The sequence below is a fragment of the Neophocaena asiaeorientalis genome, unplaced genomic scaffold, assembly GCF_003031525.2.
Source record: "Neophocaena asiaeorientalis asiaeorientalis breed wild unplaced genomic scaffold, Neophocaena_asiaeorientalis_V1.1 scaffold78, whole genome shotgun sequence".
NCBI classification, from domain to species: Eukaryota; Metazoa; Chordata; class Mammalia; order Artiodactyla; family Phocoenidae; genus Neophocaena; species Neophocaena asiaeorientalis.
Genome location: NW_020175018.1, coordinates 19,835,135 through 19,835,867, shown reverse-complemented (window position 1 = coordinate 19,835,867; position 733 = coordinate 19,835,135).

Below are 733 nucleotides of genomic sequence, written 5' to 3'. Positions count from 1 at the left end.
GGGGCGGGACAGCGCGGGGTCGCCGCTCGCCGGCCTCCACTCCTAGGCAGAGGTCGGGCCTCGGGAACGGGGACAGGGGAGGGGGCTGGGTTCCGAGTCTGGCGAGGGTAAGGGTCAGAGGTCGTTTAGGGTACGAAAACGGTTTAGGGTGAGGGTGAGGGTGAGGGTGAGGGTGAGGGTGAGGGTGGGCCCGGGCGCTGCCCTCACGCTGTCTCTCACCTGCAGCTCGGGCCCGGTGAAGGCCTCTCCTCTGCTCCCGCCGCGGCCGCTGCCGCCGCCGCCGCCGCCGCCGCCGCCGCCGAGCTTGCAGCCCGGGTCCTTCCGCAGCCAGGGCTCAGGCTAGCTGCCTTCCCTGGGTGCCCTGTCCTGGAGCCATGGGGCCCACCTAGCCCCTGCCTGCCCGGATGTCCCGGCCCCGGGACGGCTGATCTCGGCTGCAGGGGGACACCCCCCAACGCCCCCTCGCCAGCCTCAGCAGCCAGAGACCCTGGGTGAGCCCCTGGGCCCGACCTCCAGCCCAGGGCAGTCTCCCACACCCCCCTGCCCCTGTTCCTCTCCTCCTCCCCCGCTCCTTCCTCCTCCTCCTCGGACTGGACCTGAGAAGCCACTGTGGCCACTGGGGGGGGCCCTTCCCCCCAAGCTCTTGCCAGCCTCCCCCAGGAGTCCACAGGGCGTCCAGGGTCCCCACCAGGCCTGGCGGGACCAGGATGCTGCCCCCTCTCCTCCCCCCCGG